We start from the raw sequence: 11,120 nt of genomic DNA, 5'->3' as shown, positions 1-11,120 counted from the left end.
ATTTTTATTGAGAATGCTCCGATCTACTTTCTGCCTCCCACCAAACATTCTATGAGGAGAAATCATTCAATTTGACAAATATCTGAGTGCCTTCTCTATGTAGGGTAAGATGTGTATCAAGGAAAGCTGTGTCTCTGGATTTTTTTCTTTTCACTTTTTTCCTAGCCTAATAAAGGGCTAAATTCTTCCAAAACACATCCTGTGGCTGAAAATGTTTTTGTTCACAGTCATGCAACCTTATGAGAAAGCATGGTCTTCTCCAAATTGGACATACTATAAATTGAAGACATTAGTCATAGCTGGTGCATTTTTCTTCCATTTAAAACACAACTTTAATACTTTTTTTTCAGGTCAGATTTTAAGTGGTATATTGAAATATTGGAGAAGAAATACCATATACATATATAAAAAAATGATAATATTTTAAAAAGCAATCTACATCAGAAGGAGGAGAAATAGCCGTGTCATTTTCTCACATTTCAAGCCCCAGGCATATATGTATAATTTAACAAAACGCAATATGACACAGCACTCATTCATGCGCTCAGCATGTAATTACTGAGACTTGTCATGGGTATCACACAGGAATCCTCTTTGTGGGAGATACAGACTATAGAAATGATCCCTGAAAGTATAGTCTTTCTTTGTGGGAGATACAAAGGCAACTAAGGGCCTATCCTTGCCCTCAAGCAGCTTACAGCATCTTTGGGAAGATAAGACAGCATGGGAAAGCTCCGGAGCAGTGTGGAGTACTGACCCCACAACAGACAACAGTGCTTGGTGCTTTGGGAATGCATGCAGAATGTCCTGGGAAGGCTGCCGAGAAGCAGTGAGGCTTGGGTTGAATCGTCCAGGATGAGTAGGATTTAGCTAGATGAGGACTGCCAGGGAAGGTCCTCTAGACTGAGGAGAAGATTAAAGAAAAGGCAGGATTGTGTAACGATGTTCAGGGGGCGATGAGTAATAGCCTGGCGGAACTGGAGGGCTGTGTCATGGAAAATTAGACTGGAACAGATTTGGAGGTGGGGAAGCACAGGGAGGGCTACTGAGTCTTACTGCTACCCCTTTTCTGTGCCAGGCCCTACATGTATCTTACTGGGTCCTTCTGACCAGTCTATTACTTCCCAGCTTTATAGAGGAGAAAACAGGCTCAGACAGATGATGTGGTTTTTTTTTCATGGTCGTAAGACTAGTCGGTGACAGCACCAGGAGTGCAACCAGAGTCTGTGAGCTCTTTCCCCTCTGCTAGTTCCTTTACATGTCTTACAGAGGGACTTGAACTTGGTTCTATGTGAATATGTGCCCACGTGACAAGACATAGCCAGATGTGGTAAGTGGCCTTAGCCTCCAGTGGCCTGATATCCTAAACAAGGGTAAAAGAAGTACAAACATGCCCTAACTCTCTTAGCTCACAAAAGCCAGGAATCCCAGCTTCTGATGATAGAAAAGTCAGGGTGGAGTGCAAGGGTGCTTGGGTTTTACACGTGACATAATTTAACCTAGCGTTTTAGTTTCATTTTATAGAATGTAATCCTAGTTAAATATTGTTCTGAAAAACTTTCAAGCCTTCCACGGAATTATCTGCCCTAAACTTTATGGCAATAAGTTTTCCAGAAGAGGGTGAATAATGGATTTTTTTTTTTTTGGTTTGATAATATTTACAGACATTACTGGATCTCCACTGCTGACGATGGGTTTGCTGAAACCATGGGACAGCACAGGTTCATTGTTTCTAATTAAAAAACAAAACAAAAACGAAAACACCTGACTCGATAGTAAGAAGAGAGCAAGAATCCCGTTTCCGTCTGCACGGCTTTCCTGCTATCCCTTCTTTGTCGTGCGATAGAACAGCCTCAACACACTGCACAAAAAAAGGGAATGTGGCCACTTGCTAGTCAATGTGTGTTTTTTTTTTTTTTATTTTCAGCAAATAGCACACTATCTAATGATTAATTTAACCCAGTTTACAAACTTCAAGTATCTAATTTTTATCTATCATTAACAGATTTCTGCTTTTTCTGAAAAAGAACACATTAGCCTGGCCTTGCTCTGACCTTCTGGCCACCGCCGAAAGCCCATTTGCGGGCCCCAAGTGCTTAGGCTTTAGGACCTCAAGTCTCAGAGTTGGCAAAGTGCAGTAAAAGCAGACCAGAGAGAGTGTAGAAACAGTCTTCCCTCCCTAGGGTCCTACATCCTTTCTTTTTGTTTTTAAAGATTTTATTTATTTATTTATTTATTTATTTATTTATTTATTTGACAGAGAGAGACACAGCGAGAGAGGGAACACAAGCAGGGGGAGTGGGAGAGGGAGAAGCAGGCTTCCCACGGAGCAGGGAGCCCGATGCGGGGCTCGATTCCAGGACCCTGTGATCATGACCTGAAGGCAGACGCTTAACGACTGAGCCACCCAAGCACCCCATGGGTCCTACATTCTGAAGGGCCTCACATTTGGCTTACTGCTCTGCTGTCACTGTTTAGAAATTATTTTTTAATTTTTTGATTCTTAATTTATTTTTATCAATCAATCAATGAGATTGAGAGAGAGAAGAGGAGCAGAGGGAGAGGGACAAGCAGACTCTGTGCTGAGCGCGGAACCTGACGTGGGGCTCGATCTCAGGACCTTGATCATGACCTGAGCCAAAACCAAGAGTTGGACTCTTAACTGAGCCACCCAGACACCCCCACGGTTTAGAAATTCTTCATAATTTTTGAACTAGGGGCCTGACCTCACATTTGCATTGTGTGCCAGGCCCTGCAAATTACGTAGCTGGTCCTGCAGCCTAGTCAAGTATATGGTGGGAAAGATGCTCGTTTTGATCAAAGCAAAAGGCTTATATCAAGCTGGCTGAAGAAAAGAAGGCAACACCAGGAAACAGAAGAAGTTGATGGAGAAGTGAACAAAGGAAACAATAGTACTGGGCCTGTTCATGACTAACAATGTTGCATATGCAGCTTATTCTGAAAGGAAAGGAAATGTGTTTGGAAAGAGAAAATGTATATCTGATGCCTTTTTCTGTGTGGCTACCTTTTTTAAAAAAAAATTAATGAATTAATTAATTTGAGAGGGGAGAGAGAGAGAGAGTGAGCATGAGTGGGGGAAGGGGCAGAAGGAGAGGGAGAGGGACAAGCAGACTCCCCAATGAGTGGGGAGCCCCATGTGGGACTCGAACCCAGGACCCTGAGATCATGACCTGAGCTGAAGGCAAACCCTTAACAGACTGAGCCACCCAGGCACCCCGGTAAGACTACTTTTTATCCAAATTCTACATTCCTTGTTTATATCCTCCCCATACCTACCCTGCTCTGTGCTAATAGTCTGTAACTGTATAATTCACAATTGCTGCTGACGTCAAAAGTGTCTTATGTTGATACTATTTTTAAAAAAAGAAACAACTGGCCCCAAATAGAGTCCCTTGTGTTAAGCCCATATCACCAAAACAAGACTTAGTACCTAATCTAAATGCAGTTTCAGCCTCTCCCAGGAATGTAATCTTAACTAGTCAGTCTGGAATGACCTGGCCAGCACCAGTGAGGTAATCCACCGGATAGACCCCTGCTATCCCCCAAAGCCACCTTGTCTGAAATAACCAGCTCTTTGCTGGAATAACTTCCTTGTCCCACCACCTTCTGCCTACAAGAGTCTTCCATTTTATAGAGCGCTTTGGACCTCCTTTCTATCAGCTAGATGGAATGCTGCTCAATTCATGAACTGTTGAATAAAGCCAAGATCTTTAAAATATACTCCATTGAATTTTGTTTTTTTAGCACCATTAAAACCAAGAGTTCTACCATTATTTCTATGTTCTCAAGTATAAAAATAAATGAAGACTAACCAAATTAAAAAAATAAAAAGCAAATGCTGTATATTCTCAGCTTGCTGTATAGCAAGACAGTCAGCCACTGTCACTTGCATTTTGGCAGAGATGCAAAGGCAGGCGGCGAGGTGGGAAGGCTTTATAGTGGAAAGAAGAAGGCTTCCGGTGTGCCCTGACTGGAGGCTGTTGGCTTAGGGAAGCTGTAGACAGGCTAACTAGAAAGAGGGCACTTATTGGTGCTCTCTTGTTAGAGTCCTAAGTTAGAAGCAGCAACAAAATTTAGGGAGGCTGTCAGTCATTAATCATGTCCTGGCCATTTGGGGCCAGTTGTTATAGAAGTTATTACTGAGCTTCCCGGATTGTTACTAGAGATAGCAATCTGGCATTGTGCAGGTCTGACTTACAGCGGGCTGGATTGCTGGGTGGTTTATTGTAGATAAGGAGCTGGTCTTGTGGGCAGGATGCTGCAGGCTGGGGATCGGAGCTCTATTTTTATATATGGTCTGGCCATTGTCCTGCTGTATGTTCAGTCTCTCACATTATACCCCTTAATAACAGGGTTTTGTTAGTCTGGTTACAACAAATTGTCTATGTCAATCCCTACACAACATGTCTTCTTCCCTGCTAGTCTAGGTAACAATCACTTTTCATAATAAATGTGCCAGATAATGTATTGCTTATCTAGTCTTACTGAACAGACCTTATTAGCTGATTCATTTTGAGAGTGTACATGTTAGGGGAAGAAATCACGCCGATTTAACAATTCTTTTGTTCTGCTTCAGTGAAAATAACTGTATCCCTTTTTTTTTTTTTTTTCCTAAATTGCAACCTTAGCTTCCATGAAATGATTCCTGACCTTCAAGGGAGAAAGGGTTTGAATCCAGCATATGTTTGGGACATAATGCATTTAGCCATCAATTCTTAACGTTTACTGGACATTATTTCTCCCTGCTTGGACCTTGTAGACTATGTCTGGCTGAGTTTTTGTTACACCATGATTCCATTTGACAGATGTGGATTTCTGGTTGAAGGCTGTTATATGGTATTTGACGGGTTTTTAAATCTTAACTGAATCTCCCCTTCTTCAGTTGGGTTAAAAAGTATCCATAATTGGGGCACCTGGGTAGTTCAGTCAGTAGAGCATTTGACTCTTGATCTCAGGTCTTGATCTCAGGGTTGTGAGTTCAAGCCCTGCAGGGGGCGTGGAGCCTACTTTTAAAAAAAAATCCGTAATTCATATTAATTTCATCAATAACATAGATTAAAAGTTCAAGACTTGGATCATGAAATGAAGTTAGTAGAAATCATTGTCATTACTGAGATTTATTGATAGCCTTTAAAAATACAATGCTAAAATGTTTGATGGAACATATATTTCTCTAAAAACACATACCATTTATAGAATCGAAAAGGATAAAATAGAATGTAAGACATCAGAATTAGCAGGACCCTAAAGCTTCTAGCAACCACACTCACAATTCCCACTTTCTCACCTGGGAGCTCAGTGTTTCTTTCCTCCCCTGCACTCCTGCCAAAGCCAGCATCCTCCACCAAGTTCTCGCAACCTCACATTCAGGTTGTTGAACAGCCCCTTGCCTCCTTTATCCCAGTCCTTCTACACAGCTGCCAAGAAGAGTTTCCACGAACATCTTTCCATTGTGTCCCTCAGCAATGCAGTGGCATAAGAAACAGAATCAACATATGTGGTCCCTTCACACATGCCGGGTACCGTGCTGCTGCAGGTAGGTTTTACCACTTTGAGCTACAGGAACTGCTACTGAGAAGGTCAAGCAACTCTCTAAGATCTCATCACCAGAAAGTATGGACCGATGACTTTATGCCTCAAAGCCCAATCTCTTCTCTTAGCCACTTGGGTCTTATATGTAGTAGAAAGGGCATCGGGGCGCCTGGGTGGCTCAGATGCTTGGGCATCTGCCTTCGGCTCAGGTCATGATCTCCAGGTCCTGGGATCGAGCCCCTGCTCAACAGGGAGTCTGCTTCTCCCTCTTCCTATGCCTCTCCCCCTGCTTTCACTCTCTGCCTCTCTCTCTCTCTCAAATGAATAAATAAATCTTAGAAAGAAAGAAAGAAAGAAAGAAAGAAAGAAAGAAAGAAAGAAAGAAAGAAAGAGAAAGAAAGAAAGAAAGAAAGAAAGAAAGAAAGAAAGAAAGAAAGAAAGAAAGGGCATCGGACAGACTTGGACTTGAACTATCTCTACCATTTACTAGCTATGTGGCTTTGGGCAACTTAACCTATATGGACCTCAGTTTTTTCATACATAAAATGTGAATGTTTTGAGAATTGGATGGTGTAGCAGGGCCGGGATTCAAACTAGGCATTGAGCTCTGGAGTCTGGCTCTTAACCACTACACAAGGCAATTTGCATGAAATGACTAGCACCAAATCTGGAATGGAGTGGATATTCAGTAAATGGTGGTTAACTAGCCAAAATAGCTCCCTAGACTAGTTCTCAAGATTCTCCACCAGCTAGATCCTCCTTCTCCCTACTAACTCCTCGGCCTCTCCACGTACACCTCTTTAATCTTAGCAGCTGAGGACGCAAGCTTGAAAGAAAAGAGATCTGAACACCTAGGTACTGGTCTTGACTCCACCCTATGCACTGTGTCACCACAGCCAAGTATATTTTCCTTGAATCTTGCATTTCTTGTCCATACAATAGGGAGTATATATTTCTTGCCTACTTCACAGGGTTATTATGAGGGTTACAGGTGTTATTACATATGAAAGCCCTTTAGAAACATATAAGTGATATTGATCTGTTTACTTGAAACATACAAGTGATATTGATCTGTTTACTTTGGGGAAGCAGTTGTGTGTGTGTGTGTGTGAACCAGGAGGCGGGGGGCTACTCAGCCTACTGGGTCAGAGAAGTCTCCTTGGAGGAGCTGACACTTGAGGAATGTGGAGTATTAGCAGGTAAGGAGGGTTCCAAACTGAAGCAACAGTGTGAACAAAGTCAAGGAGATATGAAGTGGCGGTGTGACCTCAGAGACGACATACGTATTCTTAGAGCTGGAAGTGAGATGGAGACATGTAGACAGGGGTCAAGTCAGGAGGACCTTGCAAGCTCACCAAGGAACATGAACTCTTATGGCTCTTGAGCCATAAAAGCCAAGGAGAGGCTTAAGCAAATCAATCATGTGGTAGGTCAGGGTTGTAAGAAGATTACTCTCAAGGCAGAGTGCAGGATAAAATGGGAGGAAACAAGAATGAAGCTGAGAGAGTGGTCAGGATAAAAGCTTTAGCCAGGGCCAACAGTGGGGGCAGGCAGTAAGAAAAGGAGAGGTGATGTCAATAAATATTTAGAAGACAAAACTAGCGGCACTTGGTAATAAGCAATTAGTATCTTGGGATAATAAAAATCAACAGGTTTGATGATTGGTCCTTGGCAAAATGCTATAGTCAGTTTTTAGAAATGGCCAATGAGCATTTAATTTAGGAATTAAACTGATAGATCAATATAACATCAGCATAGGTTGACTATGAACAAATCATAACAAAGGTGCATCATTTCCTTCTTTATAGGACAGTTATTTTTTTCTCTTATAACACAAGAAATGTTTGTTACAGATAACCTGGAAAAAATAGAAAACCAGGGGAGGAAAAAGTTCTGCCCCCCATTAGGAGCATTTTGTTGTTAGTATTTTTTTTCTAGGAATATTTTTTAACATGATTATAATCATTCTATACATTATATCTAACAGTCGATATACATTTTTTCTTTTTTAAAATAATTTTTTCTCTTAATGTGACACCTTAAACATGTTTATCTTGTAACAAAATCTGTAAATATCATTTTAAATATTTAGATATTAACTTTCTGTGGATGTTCTTTAATATATTATTGGATATTTAAGTTAATTCTAATTTGGGAACATTTAAAATAGTAATTTGATTGATACCTTTATATATAAAGCACTTTGCACATGTGGGACAGATTCCCTTCAGTTAGATTTCTACGAAATTGTACAGCATTAAAAGATATGACTACTTCAGGCTTTTGCTACATATTATCAAACACTTTCCAAAAGGACTATAGCAATTTACAATGCCACTAGTGATGTAGGGAAATCCATTTCCCATCTTTTCCTGCATAAAGTATTGTCATTACAAAAAATAAATAAAACCAGGGGCGCCTGGGTGGCTCAGTCGTTAAGCGTCTGCCTTCGGCTCAGGTCATGATCCCAGGGTCCTGGGATCGAGCCCCGCATCGGGCTCCCTGCTCCGCGGGAAGCCTGCTTCTCCCTCTCCCACTCCCCCTGCTTGTGTTCCCTTCCTCGCTGTGTCTCTCTCTCTGTCAAATAAATAAATAAAATCTTGAAAAAAAATAAACAAAACCAAAACACTTCACTAACTTGATTACTAAAAATGACATCTCACTTAATTTTCTTTGTTCTTAAAAATATGAATAATACATGCATACAAAGAAAAAGCCAAATGGTTTAGAAGGGCATAAACTAAGAAAGCAAAAATCTCCCTCTTTCTGCTAATCCCAAACCTCCCTGCTTCCCCAGAGCAACCACTATAAAAGCGTTCTTATCTATACCGTTCTGAATTTTTTAAAAAATTAAAAGTCTTTGCAAACTAGTAGTGGGTACTATTTATATCAGACTATTCTGAATCTTGAAAACCTTTCCATGTCAATGCACATACCTCTACTCTGTGAATATATGATATTTTCTTTAACCAGTACCCTATTGATTGACATTTAGGTTCCTTTCAATATTGTGCTATTGCAAATAATGCTGCAGTGAACATCTGTGAATTAAGATCTTGATAAACTTTTGTAGAATAAATTCCTAGATGTGGAACTGTATAAAATTTTGGTTTTTTTAATTAATTTTTTTTAAAGATTTTATTTATTTATTTGACAGAGAGACACAGTGAGAGAGGGAACACAAGCAGGGGGAGCAGCAGAGGGAGAAGCAGGTTCCCCACTGAGCAGGGAGCCCGATGTGGGGCTCGATCCCAGGACCCTGGGATCATGACCTGAGCCGAAGGCAGACGCTTAACGACTGAGCCACCCAGGCACCCCGGAACTGTATAAAATTTTGGACCTGAAAGATGTCTGAGGCAATTTACAATCTCACCAACAATATGCAAATGTTTATTTCCCATACTTCCACTGATAAACCTTGAGTTATCAGGCTTAGTTTCTGTCAATCTGACAGATTAAAGAGTGTCATTTCAGTGTGCATTCACTCATGACTATTTATTGAGTTCCTACTATACACCTGGCCCTGTTCTAGATGCTTGGGACACATAAATGAACACCGCAAAGATCTCCTGTGGAGCACAATAAATAATAAACATAATGTAGTAACAAATGATCCAGTGAGTTAGAAGGTAAGTGCTGGGGGCACTAGAACCTCCGCCTTTGAGACGAGTGCGAAGGCTGCACTTGTCCCAGGATGTCACCAGAATGGATGTTGGGCAGCCACTGCTTCTCAGACTCACTGGATTTGGTCTAAGTTCCGAGCGAGAGTATCTGATTGGCGAAGCCTAGGTCACGTGACAGCATCTTGCCGTAAGGTAAGGATGCCTGGGAAAATGAGCCTATGGAAATTGCAGTTTCTGTGCTGAGTAGAGAGCTCTGTCTCAGAAGGTGGGGGATTCCTCGAACACAGATGCTGAGTCGCCAAAAGGAAGGACAGATGTCTGCACACTAGGTGCTTGATTCCCTTTCACAAGTGCCTGGGCAAACCTCAGGGAATAAAGTTCCCCTGAATCAAACCGGACCTGGGAAAGTAGGTACCCAGAGTGGCCAGGGGCAGATTTATATAATCTGATGAGCAAGTGCAGGCAAGAGCCAAGGTCAAACCTTAAGGAACATGGTCAGGCATTGGACCTGAGGGGATAATGCCAGATGTCACAGATGGGAAAGCTACACAGCAATGGGCACGAGGAGATTTCGGGGAAATGGAGAGCTGACCTTCATATGTAGAAGGGTTGTCATATGGAAGAGTAACTATATGTGGGTCACATGTATTTTTGGAAATTGCAGAGGGCAAAGCTACATTTATCATGTATTCAACCAATATTTAGGGAGAACCTGATATACACCAATCACTGATCTAAGCACTGGAGATAGAATTGTGAACAAGGCTCATAAATTCCAACTAATGTAAAACTGATTTGTGGGGAAGCAAATGATAAAAAGAGCTCCACACACATATTTATAGCATAATGTTAGATAGTGCTAGGTGCTCTGAAATAAAATAGCACAGAGTTAAAAAGAAAAGAAAGCATGGAGCGTGCTGGATAAAGCAGTGGGAGAAGGCCTCTCTGATGTGGTGACATTTGAATAGAGACCTGGATGAAGGGAGGAAGCAAGACCTGCAGATGTCTGGGAGAAGACATTCTGTGCAAAGGCCCTGAGCTGGGAATGCGGATAGCATATTTGAAAAATATTGAGAGGCTCATGTAGTCAGAGATCGGTGAGTAGTAGGAAATGAGGTTGGAGACACAATCATGAACCAGGTATTTAGAGCCTTAGAGGCCAAGGTCATTGTGTGACTTGTTCTAAATGCTATGAGAAACCATCAGAGCTCCTTGAGCTAGAAGATGACGTGATTTGACTCACATTTTATAAGGTTTACTCCAGTGGCTGCCAGGCAGAGACTAGATTGTAGGAAGGGCACGTGTAGAACCACAGAGACTAAGTAGGAAGCTACTGCGTGGTCCAGGTAGAGATGGTGGTGGTCACAGTGGGTGGGGGTTTCAGGTGGATACAGCGTAGCTTTGTATAAGGAAAACCTCCAGGTATTATAACTATGCAAATATGAATGCGCTGGGTGCTGCTACAAGAGGTTTCTGCATTAGGAGGAGTTTAGTCTAAAGCAGGGGTCAGCAAGTCTGGCCAAATCTGGCCCAGCGCCTGTTTTTTGTTTTTTTTAAAAAAAGATTTTATTTATTTATTTGTCAGAGAGTGCATGTGCACAAGCAGGGGGAGCGACAGGCAGAGGGAGAAGCAGGCTCCCCGCTGAGCAGGGAGCCCAATGCAGGACTTGATCCCCAGGACTCTGGGATCATGACCTGAGCCAAAGGCAGGCGCTTAACCAACTGAGCCACCCAGCTGGCCCCCAACGCCTGTTTGTATAAATAAAGTTTTATTGGAACACAATCACACTCATTATTGTCAATGGCTGCTTTTGTACTAAAACAGCAGAGCTGAATAACTGCAACAAAAACCATTTGGCCTGCAAAACCCAAAATATTTACTGTCTAACCCTTTACAGAAAAAGTTTGCAGACCACTGGTCTAGAGGACTCCACACGTGCTTCC

At 41.8% G+C, this 11,120-nt stretch overlaps 1 pseudogene; it reads right to left on the bottom strand.

The window, feature by feature from the left end:
* Positions 1-544: 544 nt before the first annotated feature.
* On the bottom strand, positions 545-641 carry LOC123842500 (small nucleolar RNA U3; annotated as a pseudogene).
* Positions 642-11,120: the final 10,479 nt, after the last annotated feature.

Source organism: Mirounga angustirostris, unplaced genomic scaffold (genome assembly GCF_029215605.1).
Source record: "Mirounga angustirostris isolate CCGP_5_RB_7025 unplaced genomic scaffold, mMirAng1.0.hap1 SCAF_12, whole genome shotgun sequence".
NCBI lineage: Eukaryota > Metazoa > Chordata > Mammalia > Carnivora > Phocidae > Mirounga > Mirounga angustirostris.
Note: the sequence above shows the minus strand (reverse complement) of the source record. Positions and strands in the feature narration are given on the sequence as shown.